Below are 12,721 nucleotides of genomic sequence, written 5' to 3' on the forward strand. Positions count from 1 at the left end.
GCGCCGCGCAAATCGTGCCACGCCGCCCCGACCCTCCTACCCCCCGGAAACCAGCGGCGTGCGATTCGCACTGGGCCGCTCGGAGAACCGGCGAGCGGCAATTCTCCGGCCGGCCGCTACGATACGACAGGTTCCCGCCGGTGCCGTCCACCCCTGGTCGCTGCCGGCGGGAACTCTGCGGGAACGCTGGGGGGGGGGGGGGGGGCGGCCTGTGGGGGAGGGAGGGGGGCTCCTTCACCGGGGTGGCCTCCGATGGGGTACAGCCCGCGATCGGGGCCCACCAATCGGTGGGCCGGTTTCTCTCCCCCCCCGGGCCTACCTCCTTCCGCATGCGGCCCCAGAATGGCCCCATGTTGGTGAGGGGCCGGCGTGCGTAAGACGTTCCCCGCGCATGCGCAGGATGGCGCAGCCCAACTGCGCATGCGCAGGATTGGGCTGCCCCAACTGCGCATGCGTGAACCGCTCCTGCGCCGTGCAGGCCCCCTGTAGCGTGCCCGGGCCCTGTTCGCGCCGTCATGAAATGCGACGGCGTTCACGACGATGCAAACACTTGGCCTCCATATCGGAGAATCACCCCCTATGTGCGGTTTTAGTCTCCATATTTGAGGAAGGAGGCAGTACAGCAAATTTTACTGGATTGATTCTTCAGTTGAGAGGGTTGTCCTATGATGAGAAGCTGAGTAAATTGGGCCTAGACTTTCTGAAGTTTGGAAGAAAGACAGGTGATTGCATTGAAAAATAGAAGATTCTGAAGGAGCTTGACAGGGTAGACACAGAGAGGTCGACCATTTAGCACTGAGATGAGGAGAACTCTCTTTGTTCAAAGGGCTTGAATCATTGGAATTCTCTCAGCCAGAAGGTTGTGGATGCTCCATTGTTGAATATAGTTAATTTAGTTTTGCTAGGAATCAAGGGGTGGGGGAGGAGGCAGGGAATTAGGATTGGGACAGAAGATAAGCCATGATCATACTGAATAGCGGAGCAATCTGAAAGGGCCCAATGGCCTACTTTTATACCTTACATTTGTATTGAACAAGTTGTAATGCTGTAATGGCGAAACTTGTAGGTTTCTTCCTTTGTGGACGAGTTAGAAGGGGTTAATTGCCCACTACAACATGAAGGAGGCTCAATTTGATATTTTCAAGACGACATTAACTATATCTGTAATGCAGTTCAACAGAAGCAAATTTATAAATACATTTTGTACCGCCATGTATCCTCCCTCCTCCCAAAGTAAGCCTCCTTGTTGCTGGAATACTTAATATCCAGCTATAGAATTGGTGGCCTAAAGGTCAATCATCGCACTGTGAAGAAAGTGACAAAACAAAATTGCCAGCGATTCAAAGTAAAAATTGTGTCTAAAAGGCAGCTGGGAGCTAATTTCCTGTTTAGCACATGCAGGCAAGCAATGGTAATCAGCATCTAGGACCATCATTGACAATACCTGGTGGCTTGACCTTTGAAGTCCTTCCTGCTACTGGGAACTCATCGACTCCTCCTCCTCCCTCGGCTCCTCCACTGTTGCTCGAGTCTTCAGCACACGCACGGTAGAATTTGTTTCATACACCTTGCCAGCTTTTTGGGTTTTTTCATTTGTTCATGGATGTGGGCATCGCTGGCTGGGCCAGCATTCATTGCCCATCCCTGAGGGCATTTAAGAGTCAACCACGTCACTGTGGATCTGGAGTCACATGTAGGCCAGACCAGGTAAGGATGACAGATCTCCTGCCCTGAAGGACATTAGTGACCCAGGTGGGTTTTCCGACAATCGACAATGGTTTCATGGTCACCTGTAGACTTTTAATTCCAGATTTGATTAAATCCAAATCCATGGCAGAATTCGAACCCGGGTCCCCAGAACGTGACTCTGGATGACTAGTCCAATGACAATACCACTACGCCACTGCCATTGCTGCCACCTTAACTCCAAATTCATCCTTAAAATGTCCTTGTAGCCGCACCATCACCACTCTCGCAACATCTTCCCTAATTTCTGCTTGGTGTCTGTTGCTTCCCTGTGACTCTACATGGAAACACTATATAAATTTAAGAGACACTTATTCAAGTGTCAGCCATGTTTGTACACTTGGGTCTGAGTCAGGCGGCTGCAAGTTGAAATCCTATTCCAGAGACTTGAGTCCAAAAGATCTAGACTGAGACTGGTCGTGCACTATTGAAGGACTGCTGCATTGTGCCAGCATTTGGGTGTGACCTTACTTCACCTGCCCTCTCAGGTGAAAGATCCAATGGCAATACTTAAAAGAAAAACAGGAACTCCTGATGGTCAATTATCAGCCCCTCAATTAACCTCAGCAGAACAGATGATCCGGTCTTTATCTGATTGCCATCTGTGGGAGTTTGCTGTGTGCAAATTGGCTGCCGCATTTTCTACATTACAACAGTGGCTACACTTTGATGCACTTCGCTGGCTGCAAAATACTTTGGGCTGCCCCGCGGTCATGAAAGGTGCCCCAGAAATGCAAGTGATTTATTTTTCTTCCCATTTTTTATTTCAGTACAACTAGCTACTTTTTAAAAACCCGATGCAACAGGCGACAAAAGGTTAACCCCAAAACACCTTTTGCAATGAAATGATCCTTATGCTTTTCTCTTGAAAATCCTACACTATGCGCACACAAACAAATAACTATTGAATGATAGCCAGTAGTTTTCAGTAAAGGCTACAGTAATATTACTGGAATTATCCATTTAAAGACCAAATTCAAATTTTAGTCATCGATATTTCGGCAAATTTGGTTATTACTCATAGCTGTCGACCAAATCTCCGATTTGAGAGAAAAAACATTTTTAAAAAGTTTGTTTCAATTTCAAAAGTAAAACCTCAGCGGCCGCAGAACATCTGCCACCAAGCGAGGTCTGTCTTGCCACCATTACTTGATGCACACATAGGAGAACTGCATTAAATACAAGTCCTTATTTTCTGAACAGGTTAAGGCTCTGATTGAAAAATTGCCCAGAAGATTTGGTTCAAAGTTTACAAAAGAAAATGCATGTACATTTTAACAAATCTGCCTCTGACTTTCAAATAACTCACACATGTGATTACCGTATCAGAAAGACAATCCACATCAAAAGCGCGTCGTCAAAATCAACATATGTTGCCATCATACGCTATAAGGGCAGCCTAATTAGGTACAATGTTTGCAAACAGAATTGTGACCTACCTTTGATCCACTATGTAAAGAATGTGCCCTTCCATCTCTTGGCCGGCAAGATGGATTACAGAACTTCTCTTGTCTGTAATCCGCCAATGCCACACATTGCAAACATGATGATGAACTCTCGCTCTCATTTTGAGTCACAGAGAGCCTATGTGACAATTCTCTAAACCTGTCGACGGCACAGCTTTAAATGCAAATTTGCTCCAGATGTTTTTAACCAATATGCAGTGTCTATCTAAACAGCAGCAGCACACTCTTATCTGGAATAGCTCAGGTATTCCTCATTCAGTTGACAATTAGCTCCACGTTTGTGGCATGTTTGTAAAATCGTGCGCACATCATGCTCAACAACCCATGGAAGTGGCTGAATTGTGGCGGTGATTTGATACAATCTTGGTAAGTTCAAGCTCAAGGCAACGTTCAATACATTTACAAAGACTACAGTCAGCCATATGAGCATTCGATACCAAGGTATTGTACACTGTAAAATAAAACAAAACAGTCAAGAATATGTGAGAAGGCCTGTGGCCTAGTTCTGCCTTCCTTCAAGGTAGGCTGTCAACATGAGATGTGATTCTGCGATTGGACAACATTTGTCAAATAATCCTCAGTATTTACACAGAGAGCCAATTGAAGATTGTCAGTTGGGCTTGCAGTGTGGTGCAATTGGAACAGGGCCCTGTTCTTTGCATCTAGAAAGAAAATGAACACACATTGCGCCTGTTTCAACTAAACAAATGTTAACCATTTGCAGGTTCATTCCACCGGGCAATGCCTTAACCAATCAGAGTCAAGCTGCCTAGTTTAAATTTCAAACAATGCTTGGTAGTTAATTGTCAGTCAACATCAACTGGTGCATTTTCCATGGCAACATCTCCACCAATCAGAGTCCACCTGCCAATCAACCAGCACTCACTTTTCATACAATGTAAAGCTGTTGTTTCCACTTACATTGGTATTCTTGTGATTGTCTTCATGAGTGTAAGGCAAAAGGCTCTGACAAAATGTCTTTTTTTCAGCAATACTCAGGTTCCATAAGACGACCAAATGACTATCAGTGAATTGTATCGCCACCTAGCGAAGTGAGTTTTTTTTTTGGCGAACTCTCATTCATATTTTAAATCGAATAGATGATAAACATTTATAGTACAGATGACATAATAGACTGTTGCTGGGTTCTATCTCCAGGTACACAGCCTTTGAAATTTCAGACGGCTCTAAAATAGCACATTACTGAAAACCATACAAGTGATCATCGGCTTTTTTTGAACAGCTGTAAAAGACTGTCTATTTAAATGCCTTAACACACATGAGGTTAAACAATTGACTGATGAAGAACTAAATGTTTGCTTCCAATTTGAACATATGGCGTGCTAAATTATTCCTTGTTTCCTTCTCCTGATGATCTTTGCTGCAGTTTGATTTGATGGGTGCTAGGCACCCATCCTGCCCTAGCTGATCATCATTTATTAGGGAGCCTCAACAATGAGTGTCAGAAGCCTATTTATTCTACCACATCAGCCATGCAACTTAATATGATCCTTCGTTTGACTTCTACTTCATTATCTGCACTTCCAACAGGAGATTCCTGGATACCATCATGGCTGGAGTTTTATCTCATGAGCCCCATTACTGGGATCACTGCTACATAAAGAATCATACTTATCTTTCTTTTCTTATCAAAAAAATTTAGACCTCAGCTGGTTTGAATCCAGCTTTACTCGGTATTATTACTCTGCTGTAGCTGAAAAGAGTGTCTCTTTGCAGTGATCTGGAACTTACAATTTCCCTATCACTTAATGAACAATTATCCCTTCTGAATGATTTTAATGTTTGAGCAGACGTTGCTCGAACTGTGGATACTTTATGACAGCCTTTACCCTTGCGCATCACATCGCGCCTGGAAGTCTATGCTTAAAAATGAATGAAATAAGGGAAAGCAACAGGCAATTGCTAAAAGTACAACCTTCATTTCCAGAATACCTATTGCAGCTACTTTAAAAAAAAGGACAACACCGTTTACAAGTTCATCATGTCTGCCAAAGCAACTCAACTGTACACGAGTTGTGACGTTTCATTAGAAATGTGGGGCTAAAACATTCACAGTTTCAAAATGCAGGAGATGCAAAGATCAACACTGACTAAAGAACTTTCAACTGCCAAAGTCAATTTGAGTCACACTGCTTCTCAAAGCTTTGGCTATCCTCCAATGCTGCAAGCAATTGCTGTGCTCAGCTTAGCATCCACCTCCTGGAACAAGAAGGAGTCAATCATTCCGAATAAATGCAGGTGCTTACCGAGTCATCTTGAGGGTGCAGCTCATAATGAATTTCCTTGACTTCAGGAGCTGAGACATTATGCAGCTGAGCATTCTTGGGTATCCTTCCTCTTGAGAAGATTAAGCCACCTCCAGCCTTATGCTTCTGAAATAATTCAATGCACAGAAAACCAAAATCAAGATAACTTTATCGGTTAAAACTGCATCAGGATTATCACAGACTTCTTATGGTGCAGAAGGTGGCCATTCAAGTCCGCACCCACTCTCCGAAAGAGCACTCTACATAGGCACTATCCCCTGCCCTATCCCCACCAAACCTGGCATTTCTTTGGAGTGTGGGAGGAAACCGGCGCATCCGGAGGAAACCCACGCAGACACGGGGAGAAGAATGCGCAAACTACAGTGCTAACTACTGTGCCACCATGCCAGCCACAATATATATAGATAGAAAAACCCCATGTAAAAATGGATACCAGGGTAAACTATTTTTAGAGTGTGAGAATCCTGCTGTAATACCCAACGTGTAATGTGGCACAGTGACCACCTCTTCCACACCGGTGACATTTATACCCCTGGAACTGAATCCAGCTCGGAAATGTTGCAAGAGCACTGTTTACAAATGACAAGGGAACGCTGAAAGGTAAAGAAGAAAGAGGAAACAGAACAATAGGAATGGGAGAGGAAGGCAGCAAGTGAGGGGGGGGGGGGTTCACAAAACCACTGGCAAGGAAAGCTTGTCATACTACAATCCATTTTTCAAACGAGTCAAAGTTGTGGTGTTTCTAGACGGGATTGCCAGTCAACAGCAGTTTTGTGCTGCTAGCTCACGGAATATTGGAACTGATTTGGGACAGTTTAGCTCCATTTCATAAAAGACTCCCGAAAACCCGATCCAGATACCAAACTTCGATCCAATCGATCAGTCACGTTTGAAGCTAAGTTTGAGTTTTTAAAAAGTCATTCATGGGATGTGGGTATCACTGGCTGGGCAGACACTTACCCCCCCCCCCCCCCCCCTCCGAACTGAGGGTATTTATGGGAAGGTGGTGGCATAGTGGTATTGTCACTGGGCTAGTAAACCAGAGGCCCTGGGGATCCAGGTTCTAATCCTGCCATTGCAGATGCCAAAATTTGAATTCAATAAAAATCTGCCATTCTTGTGACTCCAGACCCACAGCTACGTGGTTGACTCTTACCTGCCCCCTCAAGGGGCAATTAGGAATGGGCAATAAATGCTGGCCCAGCCTGCGGCGCCCACTTCCCATGAACAAGTTTTTAAAAAATGAAAGAGTCAACTGGATTGCTGTGGGTCTGGAGTCAGCTGTACCCCAGACCAGGTAAGGTAGGCAGGTTTCCTTGCCTGAAAAAGGGCATTGACTAATGGTTTCATGGTCATCATTAGCATTTTAAGGTTTCAAGTTAAAAATTTCACCATCTGCTGTGATGGGTTTTGAACCTGGGTTCCATGAGGATTACACAGGGCCTCTAGGCTATCTCACCTCCCCTTAGTGCCACATGCTAACCTGAACTCTGAGCACCCCCCCCCCCCGCCAAAAAAAAGCACAAGAACAATTTGCTAATCTGAACAAAGAGTCCAAAGTTGAAAGCCATGAAAGACGCACTTGATGAAGAAAATCCACCTCAGAGCTAAAAGGGTAGCAAGCTCACTTCCCCAAGTTGGGATAATTTTATGGAACTGGTCACCTTCCTTCGCCTCACACATAGGTTTTTAAAGGATAGCTGCTGACCTTAAAGACTGGAGGACCGTAATGTGGTTGGCCTGGTTGCTGGAACTAGAACTCTATAACCTGGCCATGACCATGAGTTTCCCACAATAAAATGAGACGGAATTGTAATTTTATATGTTGTCCAATAGGGAAATTTAACATTTTGTTGCCACAAAGATAAAATCCTGGAATGTAGGTTTTGTTAACCAACTCCCAAGAGTAATATAAACTGAAAGCGCTGACAACCTCAGCAAGTCTGCCGACATCTGTGGAGAGAGAAACACAGTTAACGCTTCAACTCCATATGACCCATCTACAGTGAGAAGTAAAACTCCCAGTAATGTCTTGAAGTAATCAGCTTGAGTCCAATTCAGATTTATTCTCTACATTGTGTAGAAATAGTGCAAGAATATCCTAACTAGATCCAATCTTTGAAAATCAGTTTCTGGTGAGTAATTTTCTTTGACAATAAACTGTAATAGCACAAAGGTTTTCCACATGGTATCACAATATGAACATTACAGCACGATCTTATCTGTCCGTTATTCAGTTGGAAATTTGAGATTTGCTGGTTCAGATGAATTTGGGTGGGCGACACGGTAGCACATTGGTTAGCACTGTTGCTTCACAGCGCCAGGGACCCGGGTTCAATTCCCAGCTTGGGTCACTGTCTGTGCGGAATCTGCATGTTCTCCCCATGTCTGCGTGTGTTTCCTCCGGGTACTCCGGTTTCCTCCCACAAGCCCCAAAAGACATGCTGTTAGGTGAATTGGACATTCTGAATTCTCCCTCCGTGTACCCAAATAGGCGGCGGAATGTGGTGACTAGGGGCTTTTCACAGTAACTTCATTGCAGTGGTTTTAAAAAAATTTATTGTAGCCTGTAATGATATGTATACATGTTGATAAGTAAACGGTTAATTATTACATCTCAGTGTAACAGAACCACTAGAGGGCACCATAGGATCCCACTATAGATATGAGAACTCAGAGGATCTTGGTCTCTTCCAACCAGGAGTGACTAGATAGTGGAGTGTAAGAGAGATAGATCACAGCATAGTTTGGCACGTGTAATTTAAATTAGTTAATACTTTCTTTTTTTTAAATTTAGTGTACCCAATTCATTTTTTTCCAATTAAGGGTCAATTTAGCATGGCCAATCCACCTACCTTGCGCAACTTTGGGTTGTGGGGGCGAAACCCACGCAAACAGGGGGAGAATATGCAAACTCCACACGGACAGTGACCCGGTGCTGGGATCGAACCTGGGACCTCGGCGCCGTGAGGCAGCAGGGCTAACCCACTGCGCAATTAGTTAATATAGTTAATAGTTTAATATAGATTACTTGATTACTAGTTATAGTTCTGTAGAGTGTGCAAACTCAATATTAATCAATCGTTACTCAATAAATCAGTTTGCTTTATGTTAAAGATTGGGGGCTTCTTCAGAATCACACCAGCAGACCATCCTGGATTATGAAGCAAAGAGTAACGAGATATATTACCAAAGAGTAATATAACTTACCCAATTCATTTTTTCCATTAAGGGACAATCATCTATAAAGCGAACTGCAGCAACTCACCAAGGGTCCTTTGACAGGACCTTACAAACCGTGCCTTCTATCACTTAGAAGGTCAAGGGCAGCAAATAGAACATAGAACATAGAACAATACAGCGCAGTACAGGCCCTTCGGCCCACGATGTTGCACCGAAACAAAAGCCATCCAACCTACACTATGCCATTATCATCCATATGTTTATCCAATAAACTTTTAAATGCCCTCAATGTTGGCGAGTTCACCACTGTAGCAGGTAGGGCATTCCACGGCCTCACTACTCTTTGCGTAAAGAACCTACCTCTGACCTCTGTCCTATATCTATTACCCCTCAGTTTAAAGTTATGTCCCCTCGTGCCAGCCATATCCATCCGCGGGAGAAGGCTCTCACTGTCCACCCTATCCAACCCCCTGCTCATTTTGTATGCCTCTATTAAGTCTCCTCTTAACCTTCTTCTCTCCAACAAAAACAACCTCAAGTCCATCAGCCTTTCCTCATAAGATTTTCCCTCCATACCAGGCAACATCCTGGTAAATCTCCTCTGCACCCGCTCCAAAGCCTCCACGTCCTTCCTATAATGCGGTGACCAGAACTGTACGCAATACTCCAAATGCGGCCGTACCAGAGTTCTGTACAGCTGCAACATGACCTCCCGACTCCGGAACTCAATCCCTCTACCAATAAAGGCCAACACTCCATAGGCCTTCTTCACAACCCTATCAACCTGGGTGGCAACTTTCAGGGATCTATGTACATGGACACCTAGATCCCTCTGCTCATCCACACTTTCAAGAACTTTACCATTAGCCAAATATTCCGCATTCCTGTTATTCCTTCCAAAGTGAATCACCTCACACTTCTCTACATTAAACTCCATAAAATGTTTAAGAACACCAGCATCTGCAAATCCTGGAACTCCTAACGGCACAATGGGTGTGCCTACACCACATGGACTGCAACAGTTAAGGAAGGCGGCTCACCTTCAACTGTTGGGACTTGGGTTCAATTAAAACTTTGGGTCACTGTCTGTGTGGAGTTTGCACTTTCTCCCCGAGTCTGTGTGGGTTTCCTCCGAGAGCTCCAGTTTCCTCCCAGAGTCCAAAGGTGTGCAGGTTAGAAGGGGTTGCGGGAATAGGGTGGGGGAATGCGCCAAGGTAGAGTGCTCTTTTGGAAGTTTAGTGCAGACTTGATGGGCTGAATGGCCTCCTTCTGCACTGTAGGGATTTGATGATTCTATTAAATGCTGGCCTAGCCAGTGACATCTGCATCCCGTGAATGAATAAATAAAAAATTAAGTGGTCAATGTCAGTGTTTATGTTCCAAGTGAACCTCCTCAAACTCAACCTCATCTAAACCAGTCAACATATATTTCCATTCCTTTCTCTCTTGTATGTTTCCCTGCCTTTCTCTGAAATGTATCTCTGCCTCAACTATTTCTTGTAGTAGTGCATTCCAAATTTTCACTGTTTTGGGGTAAAGTTTCTCCTGAATTCCTTGTTTGATTTCTTTATTGAATCTTAGATTTATAATCTCGAATATAAAATAAAACCAGAAAATGCTGGGAAATCTCAGCAGCCCCTGTGGAGGGAGAAACAGAGTTAACGTTCTGAGTCGAATATGACTCTTGTTTTATTTATGAGTCTTTCTTTTATTTACAACCTCTAGTTTTGTACTCCAGTAAGGTTCTTACTCCCCTGGTGTTCTCAGTCCTTGCTCGGTTAACTTCAGGGACACTGGCCATTTTCTGTTCACCTCAAAGCTTTTTGAAACTCCAGTTTGGGACTAAATTAACAATGGACAACTGTGGATTGATTGAGGAAAACCAGTATGGATTTGTTGAGGCAAAATGATTTTTAAGTAACATTTTTTGATGAAGTATCTGAGGTATCTAGAGGGGGTTGAGTGTCAGGAGATTGAGCAGAGGTGAGCAGTTGTATTTCAGACTGGAGGAAGATATAACTTCACGCAGTCACTGACTGGCTGGTCAAATGGGCAGGGGCGGTGCTAGGTGTGCTACTCTTGCAGAGAAAACAGCATGGTCACGACGGGCATAATGGCCTCTTTCTGTGCTATAACCATTCTATGATTCCATAGGGGGTGGCGCAGGGGTTAGCACTGCTGCCTCACAGCTCCAGGGACCCGGGTTCAATTCGGGCCTCAGGTGACTGTCTGTGTGGAGTTTGCACGTTCTCCCCGTGCCTGCGTGGGTTTCCTCCGGGTGCTCCGATTTCTTCCCACAGTCCAAAGATGTGCAGGTTAGGTGGACTGGCCATGCTAAATTTTCTCTTTGTGTCCAAAAGGTTAGGTGGGGTTACTGGGTTAAGGGGATAGGGTGGAGTCAGGGACTTAAGTAGGGTGCTCTTTCCAAGGGCCGGTGCAGACTCAATGGGCTGAATGGCCTGCTTCGGCACTCTAAATTCTTTGATCAATGAAAATAGCCTACCGACACTCATTGATGAATACAATGATGTCTTTAAGAACCGTGAATCATTTAGAAGTCAACATATCCAGGCAGCGGACATGGGAAAAAAATTGGCAGAGGAGTAAAAAACTTTATCAAACTGGCATTTTAAAATCTTGCATTCCTTGTTGGTGCTTGACGGACAGACTGTTGCGAAGAATGCGATGGTGCTGCAATGTGAGGGGGGGGGGGGCAGGGGAGGTGTTACACAGGATAGTGTTATGTGCAGTGTTCAGGTGGATGACCTGAGAAAGGAGCTGCGCTCTGAAAGCTAGTGATTCGAAACAATCACTAGACTTTAACCTGGTGTTGTAAGACTTCTTACTGTGCCCACCCATAGAAAGCATCCTATCTGGCTGCATCACAGCCTGGTATGGCAACTGCTCGGCCCAGGACCGCAAGAAACTTCAGAGTCATGAACACAGCCCAGTCCATCACACAAACTTGCCACCCATCCATTGACTCCAACTACACCTCCCGCTGCCTGGGGAAAACGGGCAGCATAATCAAAGACCCCTCCCACCCGGCTTACTCACTCTTCCAACTTCTTCCATCGGGCAGGAGATACAGAAGTCTGAGAACACGCACGAACAGACTCAAAAACAGCTTCTTCCCCAGTGTCACCAGACTCCTAAATGACCCTCTTATGGACTGACCTCATTAACACTACACCCTGTATGCTTCATCCGATGCCAGTGCTTATGTAGTTACATTGTATATGTTGTGTTGCCCTATTATGTATTTTCTTTTATTCCCTTTTCTTCCCATATATTTAATGATCTGTTGAGCTGCTCGCAGAAAAATACTTTTCACTGTTCCTCGGTACATGGGACAATAAACAAATCCAATCCAATTCAACCCCAGTCCAACGCCGGCCTCTCCACATCAAATATAAAGGTGCAGGATTCTCCATCAGCGTGGTCCTCTGCTTCGCTGGCAGCGCACTCACGTTGCGGATTTCCCGACAGCGTGGGGTTGGCCACAATTGGCCAGCTGCCAGGACGGAGGATCCCACTGCCGGTAGCGAATCCCGCTCAAAGTGCTTTGAAGGAAGAATAAATCTGAGATTGAGACACTGCATAAATGTCGTTGAAGTAGATCGCCATGTTACAAGCCTTGGCAATCACTGTGGAGCAGGGAGCAAAAGCAAGTAGAATATTGAACAATAGATTGGCTACAACGTTGGGGGGAGGGGGCAGTGAGGTGCTCGCTAGCAAGATGTCACTGACTAAGCATTCCCTTTCTTCTAACATAATGTACCTCTCTTTCTTCTGGTGACTCTTATAAGAATTCCAATAAGGTGGCATGAAACTTTTCAAATGAAGTTCTCTGGGAATTTTCAGAATAAATGTTGATAAAATGCTAATTGGTGAAGTCTTGATAAAGCCTCTCTAAGTGTTTCAAACGTCTGCAGCAATAAAAGGTAATATTCTGTTAGGTAGCTGTCAAATTCCCTGCAATTACTTCCTTACTTCTGTTCAGCTGGTTGCTGATATGAGAAGTTGTTAAACAAAGTG

The 12,721-nt window shown here is 44.7% G+C and overlaps 1 long non-coding RNA gene across 7 annotated transcripts in view; it reads right to left on the reverse strand.

The window, feature by feature from the left end:
• Positions 1-12,721, reverse strand: part of LOC140411075 (uncharacterized) — a 655,969-nt gene that overhangs the window by 317,406 nt on the left and 325,842 nt on the right. For all 7 annotated transcript variants that reach the window (XR_011940809.1, XR_011940807.1, XR_011940806.1 and 4 more), the window contains exon 4: positions 5,480-5,605. This is a non-coding gene — a long non-coding RNA (uncharacterized lncRNA). The remainder of the gene's footprint in view (positions 1-5,479; positions 5,606-12,721) is intronic.

The sequence above is a fragment of the Scyliorhinus torazame genome, chromosome 4 (assembly GCF_047496885.1).
Source record: "Scyliorhinus torazame isolate Kashiwa2021f chromosome 4, sScyTor2.1, whole genome shotgun sequence".
NCBI lineage: Eukaryota > Metazoa > Chordata > Chondrichthyes > Carcharhiniformes > Scyliorhinidae > Scyliorhinus > Scyliorhinus torazame.